The following is a 9,659-nucleotide window of genomic DNA, read 5'->3' as shown; positions in this document are numbered from 1 at the left end:
ACTAATTGTTGTTTTAACTCAGGCTGGGACCTTCTCCAAATCTCTCTTCTGCCTGTCTGCCAGACAGTTTTTTTTTCCTTTGGCTAGCCTTATCAGGGCCCAGAGGAAGGAGTCATGACCTTGAACTACCAGAAGGTCAAGCTAAGTAAACTTCATTCCCCTGGGAAGTACCCAGCTTTGAGCATTTTTGTTACAGGGAGATAGACTGGATTAAGCTGGATGGTGATTATATGTTTTCGGCATGCGCCTACCAAGAGGTGGGAGATGGGCAGGACGGAGGTGAGCCTCAAAGCCTTCTGACTAACCGCTGAATGCTTTGGAGAGTATGAACAGAGCCCTAGCTTCCACAGATCCCAAGTAAGGTCAAGAAGGCCACCAGGTAGCATCTGAGACCTGCAGCAACACTTCTCTGCTTCCTGTCATCTACCCAGCCGCTGCTTCCAACAATGCCTTTAAAGGCATGAAATCATTCTCTCCCTCCTATGTGTCGATAAGGAGGTGACATGGCTGATCTTCATCATCAACTTGACTCCATCCGAAATCAACTAAAACCCAAGCAGCTGGGACACCTGTGAGGCATTTTCTTGATTAGAATGGCTAAGGGGGTGATCCACCCTAAATCTGCATCAGTTGAGGTTGGGAGACCCATCCTAAATGTGGGCCACACCTTTTAGAAGATGTCCGATCCTGTCCTGGATGTGACCTTCTGCTGAAGGCCATCACAGGCTTTCTTATGGGAGCCATCAGGGGGATTAGGGCCATTGGGGATCTTCTCTGGAAGACCAACATTGGAATACCTCTCAAAGAGGTTAGAGAACGGGAGGGACATAGGACAACCTGGAAATAAAATGTGTGGGTAAAAGTCCAGTATGTGGACGCCCAAGTGTGTAGCTCCAGGGCTGTAAAGCCCTTGCTGGCCTCCGATGGCTACAAGAGTTCTTCAGGACGTGTCCCATCCTGAACATTCACAGTTTGAGGGCAGGACCAGATTAGAAGTCGGTTTCAAGTCACAGTTTGGATCCTGCCATGAGTCAGCGCGGCCAATGCTTCTCCATGGGGCTACAGAAGAGCCTCTGATTGTTCTCTTCCTCACAGGAAACCCCCCTTCCTTTGTGTCTTTGTGTATGTAAGTGCTGGGGCACTTAAGATGAATGCTGACTGTTGCAGCTGAAGGTTGCCTGCTCTCAGCACTTAGGGAAAGTGCTTCCTGGGGAGATCCAGGCAGACTCTCAGGATGACACTCTCGCTGGAGTCTCTCTGTTATCTCTGAAGCCTGCAGGGCTGAGCTGTTTTGTTTTATGTATATGAATGTTTTTCCTGCATGTATGTATGTGTACTATGTGTGTGCCTAGTGCCCTCTGAGGTCAGAAGAGGCCCACAGATCCCCTGGACTTGCAGTTATAGATGGTTGTAAGTCTACATGTGGATGCTGGGAACTGAATCCCCGTCCTTTGTTAGTCCTTTGTTAGAGCAGCCAGGGTTCAACCACTGAGCCACCTCTCCAGCCCCTTAAAATAACGTTTGTTTTGTTTTAATTAAAATAGAATCACATCACTTTTTAACACTTTCTTTCCCTTCTACAACCCCTCCCACTCCATTCTCCTTTTAAGAGAGGGGCAGGGTGAGAAGAGCTGAGGGGAGCCACTGGTCCCCGTCCTGGAGGAAGTCTGGAGGCCAGCATATGCTTTGGTATGCTAATAGGCATCACAGTTAGCCTTTTGTCCTGAGTTGCTTAAAGACCTAACAGCTTTCACTGCTGTTGAAGGCTGTAGATTTACTTCACAGGACCTAGTAGGCAACACAGCCAGAGAAGTAAGACCAGGACTGCTAGAGTCCCCCCAAAACAATCTCTCCGGGTCACGCTCCAGGGACAGCATGGAATGGCTCACAGTCCTTGCCCTAGCCACACCCAAAGCACCTGGTCATGCAAGCATAAGCTTGAAGAGTTCTTCAGCCCCACACCCAAGGGCTAGCCTGAGGAATTAATTCAATGGGGGGAATCTTGAAAATGGGGGTCACCATGTCCCCTGGATCCACTGAGAATTTTGCTAATATTGGCCTTGTTGCTATTTGTAGGTCTACCCACCACTCTTCCAGAATTAGAAGCTTGGCACAGATAATTCTCTTGGGCACACGCTGGTTTGCAGGAGGGGTCATCTGCTTACCCTTGTTGCTTATACCTTGCTTGTTATACATCTAGATATTGGGTCTTCTAATCCCCCCTTGTAACTGTCAGTCTTACACCTCCAACCAAACAGACTGCCAATCCTCTTGTGTTGGCCAGAGTCCTAAACTCTGCAGGACATATGCACGTCTTTATATAGCAGAATCATAATCTAATTGCTACTTTTGTTACCTAGCTGATCCCTGCAGAAGATACATACCTGCTTCATAAAAAACCCAGGTGACTCCCCATTGGGCCCCAAATGGGGAAATCTGTGCACTTACCACAGCAATTACTAAAACTGTACCACTTGGTGTGTGTCCTTGGCAGGGCATCTCCTCAAATTATTCCTCCGTCTGTTATTGGGATCCTCGATCCTGAATTGTATGGCTTGATTCATCACCGCATGCATAGAGGCTTAAAGCTCCAGGGGGCCTAACTTCTGAACTTCACATCAGACAATTGGACAGAAAGACCCCACCTGCACAGCTCAGCCGAGGCCTTTGATTGGATGAGCAGACCTAATTAACAAGCTATAGTGATAGGTAGCTAATACACAGGAGTATTTTATTCTCATGTCTCTGTGCAGCACAGTGTGTTATGCTAGCTTGATAAAAAAAAAAAAAAAAAAAAAAAAAAAAAAAAAAAAAAAAAACCTGTGCCTAACTTTACAGCTATGCAGGAGCAGAGGGAGCCAAAGCCTTTCTTAGTAAGCGGAGTTTGCTTGCTTGTTAAAGACTCCGCCCCTTGTCTGGGAGCTCAGACTCTCTCCAGAAGCTGCCCAAAGGAAAGGTTTTCAGAGCTGTCTAGACAAGGTCATGCCGCAAAACTTGTTTCTGTTTGCTACGGAAGACTCCTTGTACCTGCCAGAAGCTTACGCTACTTGCAAATGCCTGAACACCTTTATTAGTTTGCACATTGTCATTGTTACCTGAAGAATATCTACCTACCAAGCCGTTGGTTCCCACAGTTTCTGTTCTTCTAGGTATACATAACTAAACTCCCCTGAATGATTCCGGGACGCAGAGACCACTTCCAGATGCTCACACTAAACAGAAATATGGTACTGCCTGACCCATGGAAGGCTGTGAGAAATTGTAGGTCCTGCTGGACCTTTTCCAAGTATCAGCTGATGTGTGCTGGAGGATTGTGGGTTGTCTGGGATGCCGGCTTCCTTTATTTGGTACCTTTAGTTCATTAGGCCAGGCTTGTTCTTGGTTCTCTGTATTCTAAATACAACCCTCCTAATACATGTCACATGTAAATGTCAATGGGTACACAGAGGACAAAACAGTCAGCCTGGGTTTATAATGGTTAAGAAGTTTGGTAATGGCTCAATGGTTTCTTCTCCGTCAGATTGACGAGCTATTCCTCGATCCTGAAAACTGTTGTTCGCTTACTCTAGCTCATGCATGTGAGATCCTTGGAATGAGCCTTCCCGGCCACATGGAACATTACATGTTTAATGAAATAATATTTGTCCTCCGTATACACAAAATGTGATGTTTGGCCAATGTGGGGAATTATGAACCTGAAGAGAAGCTGTGACTATGAAGACTGATTTATTAGAACTTCAAATGATGTGGGAAGGTTGGGATGTTGCAAGTCCAGAGACAAATTACCTTGGGTTATCTTTGCTCCCTCCTTAGTTATCTTTGCTCTCCTCTGTGTGTGGTATAGCATCCTTGTGACCATTAGGTAAATCCTTTGGAATGCTCAACAGATCCCCCTGTCCCCAGCTGTGATGGTTTGTATATCCTTGGACCAGGGAGTGGCACCATCTGAAGGTGTGGCCTGGTTGGAATGGGTGTGTCACTGTGGGTGTGGGTATAAGATCCTCACCCTAGTTGCCTGGAAGTCAGTCTTCCACTAGCAGCCTTTGAATGAAGACGTAGAACTCTCAGCTCTGCCTGCACCATGCCTGCCTGGATACTGCCATGCTCTCACCTTGATGATAATGGACTGAACTTCTGAGCCTGTAAGCCAGCCCCAGTTAAATGTTGTTTTTTATAAGACTTGCCTTGGTCATGGTGTCTGTTCACAGCAGTAAAACCCTAACTAAGACACCAGCTTTACACCAACTTAAAACATTCTTTCCCTTCCCTGACTTTCCCTTCACCGAGACAGGGTTTCTCTGTATAGCCTTGGCTCTTGGCTGTCCTGGAACTTGCTCTGCAGTCCAGGATGGCCATGAACTCACAGAGATTTGCTTGCCTCAGCCTCTTAAGTGCTGGGATTAAAGGCCTGTGACACCACCACCTGGATCAGGTGCTCTTATGAACTCTCAGACTATAAATTGTCTGATACCCTGAGTAAAGTTGGCTGTCGAATGAGACTTGAGTCTGTATCATTTTTAGGTTCCGCTCTCCCAGATTCATACCACAACTGGATTAATAAATGGTTAGTCACTTGGGACATATGGGCATGCTCCAAGTTGAACCATATGGAGAAGTCAAGGTCACTGAACACACCAGACCAATGAAGTCAAGGTCACTGAACACACCGGACCAATGAAGGGCACAATACCTTCACCTGGACCCCATAGGAAGAAGGGCTCTAACACTGTGATGGTTAAGGGACCAACCAAAGGGTCTGCTTTCATGGCTTCTACTACTTGACCTAAGTCACTTGAATTATAGCTTATTCAGCAGTAAGTTTCAGAGGCTGGAAACATTCTAGATTATATGAGACTGCACAGAGGCTAGAAGCTTCCAGGACGAGGCCTAGGTTAGCAGACGGAGGCAGTGAGCCTTGGAGATGGCAGTTAAGCCAGGTGAATGAGATACTTTAACACTTGCAGGAGTCAGTTCTCTCCTCCCACCACGTGGGTATGGGGGGGGGGGGTCAAAGTCAGGTTAGGTGACAAGCAACTTTCCCAGCTCCTGACCTTCTGACTGGGTTTCTCAATGTCCTATCTACACACCTGCAGCTATTCCCACCATATCTGTGTCAGGTCTCTGCCTCTGCCCTCAGCATGCCTTGCTAGAGCTTTGCTACCTGTTTAAGCTTTTGGTAGCCATACTTTGTTGAGGCCGGCTCCTCTTAACCTAACTGTAGCCATGTTTGCATTCCGTCTCTGGTTTGCTCACAAGGTGAGATTAAGTTCAGATTCTCAGACTCCAGTTCCCAGAAGTAATTGTCTATTCCCGACACCAAAAAAGTCTCCTAAAATGTCATAATGCTAAGGTTGTGTTGCTCATGCTCTGTCATCTCAATGCTCCGAAGCTCTCCTGTTCACCTCCGGCCCACCACCCCTCTCACCTCACTTAGAACCAATCAGTTGATGATACTTCGTTTCCATTAGCCAAAATGGAATATTGCCTTTTCTTCTGAAAGCCTGCCCTAAGAACACACTAGTACTACAGTTAGGCTCTAGAGTCCCCTTTTGTGGTCCTGATCAATCAGTCTTGGGGTGTGCATTCAATAAACTACTCTTGCTTAATCATACAATCGGTGTTTGTATGGTTTGTGTAGTGATTTCCTGAACCCTCAAAATGCTATAATCTACTGTGGTAGTTTGAATGAGAAATGTCCCTCATAGTCTTGGGTGTTTGAAAACTTGATCCCCAGGTGTGGCACACTTTTGGGAGTTTTCGGTGGTATTGTTGTTAGAAGTAGCAAGGGATTGGACTCTGATATTAAACACCGTGTAGCACTACCAGTTGACTTTCTTTGCTCTGTGCTTGAGGACGGGATGGGTGGCCTCAGCTTCCTGCTCCTGTTACCCTGTCTGCTACTCGCTGCCATGACTTCTTGCCTGTCTTAGTCAATGTTTTGTTGCTGTGAGGAGACACCATGACCAAAGCAACTCTCATAAAAAAAAAAAAAAAAGTTAATTTGGGGCTTATGTGCTAGAGGGAAAGAGATTAGTGAAGGCCTGAGGAAGGGGTCGAGCAGCAGAACAAGCTCCACTGAAGGAATATTGAAATTCCACAGAGAATATTGAATGGAAGAGCCCAGAGCAAGGGCGTGGTGGGAGAGACTTAGGGAAGGGGACATAAATAGAAATCCTGCCAGGAGAATTCCAAGAGACACAGGGAAGGTGACACTCTAAGGGGTAAATGCCAAGGACCCCATCCCCATCCAAGGGTGTCCCCCAAAGGAAGTAATACCTGTCAAAGAGAGAGCCTGAATCACAGTGAAGAGGTGTCCTTTTCTGCGTATAGGGCATAGGGAATTTCCTGGTACACGGGTGTGACTTGCATTGAGCAGACTTTAGTGAGCTAGAAGGACAGAATGGGCAGCTCCAAGAGGACACTTACCCAAATAGACACAGAAACATGATCGGTTCAGACATATGTACCAGCAGGTAGAGGAGAAGAGCAGCCGAGGAGGCAGACTCCAAATTTGGAATAAAACATGGCGGGTATCAGAAAGCAGGGTAGGCAAATGATCCATTCCCAGTAGAGTCAAATTGGCAGTTTGGTTCAGTTTTGGGAGGGACAGGGCTTTTTGGGTGAGGGCAGTGTCCTTACTGGGTTTCAGACCAAATGTAAGGGAGGGCATAGTGAAACCACTTAGAAAGGTTTAATGGGGATCAAATTACCAAGGCTTTCTCTCTGGAGGGGGAGCAAAGTGGTGGAAAAAAGCAGGGAGATTTTATTTGATGGTCTGTGGAGTCTAGATGTCCTTGCTGGAGGTAGTTGACCTTCGGGGAAGGATTAAAAGATTAGTGGTTTTCCTGGCAAACACAAGTTTATTTTGCAAGGTTCCTGAGGAACACTGACTTTAGGCTTCTGTTTGCTCCATAGCAATCCTTATCAGGTCATGTGTTTCTGTTTAGGACAGTGTCACCAGCACTGCCATTTTAGCGATTTACTTTGATCCTAACACCTCCCTCCCTTCTTTATTTCCTTCTTTTCTTCCTGCCCTTTTTTCTCCCTCCTTTCTTCCTCTTTCTTAACAATGTCTTTCTTAACAATTCAAGGCTGGCCTTGAATACCTGCTCTGAAGCTCGGGCCAGCCTGGAACCTCAGCTCCTTTCGGTTTTTCCTTCTGAACGCTGAGATTACAGACACAGGCTACTGTGCTCACTGCGCATTTCTGGGGATTTCATTTTATATATTTATATGAGACAAAGTCTTGTTAAGTAGCTCAGGCTGGTCTTGAAGTTGCCACGTTTCCCCGGCTCTGAGTGCTGGAGTTACAGGAATGATGCTGCTCCTGGCTCCTCAGTGGACCTTTCTGAAGATGAAAGTGTCAGGAACTAGTGTTATCTTCACAGCCTTTAGGGCTGTGAACCCCATCCCAACTCTAGTGGATGGGAATTCCCGAAGGGAGGCTCCCTACAAAGGCCGAGTAAAACTTCAACTGACTGTGGAAAGTTCCAGGTCGAGTTTAATTACAATCTCTCTCGGCTATTTTAGCCCCCAGCAGCCATTCTTTGTCCATAGATGTGTCAGACCTAGCATCCTGATGGACAGATAAAAATCTTTGGATGGCATTGTCTTCACCAAACCTTATTCTCCACCAGTGGAAGGGCTATGAATGCTGTCAGACAGCATCTGAGGCCTGGAGTTGAGGTTCCCATGTCTGTTTCCAAATGCCTTGATTTATAACTTCCTTTGTTCTGCTCCATCAAAATCTTTATGAAACCACTCCAACATTGGAACATAATCTCTGAGGGGAACTCTATGCCCTGAGTCCTGGTCACTAATATTTTTAACTCCAGAATAAATTATCTTTTCTTCACTTTGAGAGGAATATTGTGGGTTTTTTTGGTTTTGTTTTGTTTTTTTGTTTGTAGTTGTTTTTAGATGAACAGCTTTGGCTTCTTAGAAGAGAGAGCAAGAGGCAGACTAATCGCTGGCGGATTAGCAGAGTCAAGTGGAACCCTGTGTGTTGGCCTGAGAGAGTGTTTGGCTCTTAAAACATGCTCTTCTTTTCTGTTTTTGGTTTTTAAAATGTAGTGTGTGTGTTGGTTAGATTTCTGTCAACGTGATGCAAGCTAGAGTCATCTGAGAGAATTGAGGAATTGAGAAGATGTCCCCATCCGATTGGCCTGTGGACAAGCCTATGGGACACTTTCTCCATTGATGACTGATGTAAAACGGCTCAGCTTTCCCAGGAAGCACGGTGCTGGTGTCTGTGAAAAAGCAAACTGAGCGAGCCAGAAGGAGCAAGCCAACACACAGCACTCTTTCATGGTCTCTGCTTCAGTTCCTGCCCTGAGTTCCTGCCCTGGCTTTCCCCAACAACGGGCTGTTAAGCTGTAACTAAATACACTCTTCCTACCCAAGCTGCTTTTGATCAAGGCCCAAAAGTAGACATCTGATTAATGGTAGGGTGGCAGTGTGGTCAGGGCTTTGCTCATCCCAGGCAAGTGCTCCAGCCCCAGCCCAGGCTTAAACAAATTCAAAGTGTTTTTTCCTGTTTAGGGGGTCTTTGATGGGTCTACTTGTATTGGTCTATCTGTCACAGATTTGGAGACATTTCTGGTTGGTGTATATTCATGGAGGTCGTCACACCTATTGGATGATATAGTTGGCTATTAACTGCTGCCATCCATTGAGTGACTAGTCTGTGCTGCCTCTGGAGCAGTCACTTTTTTACATTTGTGTCTTTAATCCTTATGTCTTTTCAAGCCCACAGACAGGTCAAACTGAGAAGCCACAGCTAGCAAATGTCTGAGCTGGGCAAAGCCCAGGGCTTCTCTGCTATTGGAAGTATCCCAGATACAGCTACCATGAAAGATTAGGAACTTGGCTTCAGAGAGTGCTAACAGGGACAAGGTGGAGACTCATTCGTGCATATTTTAACAGTTATACTAATGTGGCATTGTTAGTTCTTGTATGGCTTAGATCTTCAGTGTCCCCAAATCCCATATGCTAAATGGACAATGGTGGCTTGCTGTAGCTGTGTGCTGTTGGAAGGCAGTGCAGCCTAAGAAGTAGAGCCTAGCAGGGGTAAGGCAGGTCTAGGTCACTGGGAGAGTGCCCTTAAAGAGGATTCCGGGGACCACGGCCCTCCCCACCTTTCTTTTTCTGGCTGTCATGAGGTGAACAGCATCCTGTACACATCCCATTGTGATGTAATGTGCCACCATCATGGTGTGACGTGCCAGCGCAGAGCCCAACAAAGGGGCGAAGAAACCATGAACAGAAACCTCCAAAGCTGTGATGTTACATTAAAAAATAAAAAACAAAACAAACGCCTAAATTTCCTTTCTTCCTTTTAAATTGTTTATGCCAGGAATTTCGTTACAACAGCAGGAAGTTGGCTAACACAAACATACAAATATAGAATATTTACAGAACACTAATATTAATACAAAACACACAGGTAAGGAAGGAAATCTCTTTGCTCCTTGGGAATCCAAAATGTTCATGTCTGTCCAGCACGGGGCCAACCACTTTTGAGATGCGGGTGGTCTATGGGCATTCTTATAATTTTATAGTGTTTCCACGTCCCCCCCCCCACTACTTAAAATATTTTTGTTTGTCACAAGTTAAATGTGATCCTTGTTTTAGTGAGCACAAAGGGCTCAAATTACATT

The 9,659-nt window shown here is 45.9% G+C and overlaps 1 protein-coding gene across 2 annotated transcripts in view; it reads right to left on the bottom strand.

The window, feature by feature from the left end:
- Positions 1-9,318: 9,318 nt before the first annotated feature.
- Positions 9,319-9,659, bottom strand: part of Il10rb (interleukin 10 receptor subunit beta) — an 18,897-nt gene continuing 18,556 nt past the window's right edge. The window contains exon 7 of one of the 2 annotated variants that reach the window (XM_021185053.2): positions 9,319-9,659. This exon is cut by the window's right edge and continues 608 nt beyond it. The gene's annotated coding sequence lies outside the window, so the exon portion shown is untranslated. The other variant, XM_029470198.1, reaches the window with a different exon arrangement.

Source organism: Mus caroli, chromosome 16, assembly GCF_900094665.2.
Source record: "Mus caroli chromosome 16, CAROLI_EIJ_v1.1, whole genome shotgun sequence".
Lineage (NCBI taxonomy): Eukaryota > Metazoa > Chordata > Mammalia > Rodentia > Muridae > Mus > Mus caroli.
Note: the sequence above shows the minus strand (reverse complement) of the source record. Positions and strands in the feature narration are given on the sequence as shown.